The sequence below is a fragment of the Propithecus coquereli genome, unplaced genomic scaffold, assembly GCF_000956105.1.
Source record: "Propithecus coquereli isolate 6110/MARCELLA unplaced genomic scaffold, Pcoq_1.0 Scaffold140, whole genome shotgun sequence".
Lineage (NCBI taxonomy): Eukaryota > Metazoa > Chordata > Mammalia > Primates > Indriidae > Propithecus > Propithecus coquereli.
The window spans coordinates 2,713,335-2,714,361 of NW_012138303.1; the positions used below are offsets into that span (position 1 = coordinate 2,713,335).

General features: G+C 34.7%; 1 protein-coding gene across 1 annotated transcript in view; it reads right to left on the bottom strand.

Moving 5' to 3' along the window:
• The window catches only part of NUF2 (NUF2, NDC80 kinetochore complex component), a 37,424-nt gene that overhangs the window by 16,286 nt on the left and 20,111 nt on the right, over positions 1 to 1,027 (bottom strand). The window lies entirely within an intron of this gene.

Genomic DNA, 1,027 nt, shown 5'->3' on the forward strand with positions numbered 1-1,027 from the left:
CACTATCCAAGTTCATTTACCTAAAAAATTGAGAATCTTTATGGAACAACTACTCTTACCGCAAAGAACAACATTCTGTTATGTGTTGTCAGGAAAAAAGGCAAGAAAGAAATAAGGTATGGAGAAAATACATATACAAATTATACAAGGGTAATAGAAAAGGTGCTATAAATGAAAATAAAAGTAAAGGACCGTGGGGTCAGTTTCTAACCCAGGAACGGACAAAATCTTCATAATGAGGGTGACAATTTACATTTTAAACTCATGAAATTATCTGAAATCAATTTCTTATGAACACACACTCACCTGGGACTTCAGTTTCTCCCGTTCAGCAGCATCCTTTAGTTGCTGAATTCCAAATTTAATTTTTTGGATTTCTTGATTAATTGTGGTTACTCGCTCATAGACAGCATCTCTTTTTTCTTGAACTTTATTGCAATCCCTAAAGGAAAATAGAGACAGCTAATATATAATCCTCAAGCATCCAAAAAGGCAAACACTTAATTCTAATTTTGATTCCAAAGTGATCCTGTGTCAGTATTTGTTTAACACAATCTAAAACTCTTCTCAAGATATAAAAGCAAACAAATAAAAACCCCAAAGCATGGTGCTATAATCACATCATGGCATACAGTGAGCTTTTTTGCCCAAAAGCTATTCTAAAAACTGAGAGATTTTAAGTTACATTTCCCTAGTTGTGCACACTTAGGTACTGTTGGTGGGAATATGAATTAATACAACTTTTCTGCAAGGCAGTTTGACAACAAATACGAAATTCTCAGGCTCTGCCCTTTTTCTGCATCTGCTTAAGGAAGTGCAAAGGAAATAGCTGATTGATCTCTAAGGCATCTTTTAGGGACTGAAAGAATGACATCACAAACATACCTGGGTCAGGATTCTAAAAACACATTCTTAGAACTGATGGGGAGAAGACTTACCCGTGAAATACTCCAACATACTGGTAAAAAACATGTTTAGCAAAGTATTAATTCTTACCTGAATAAAAAATAAAGACTTTTGGCCAGGC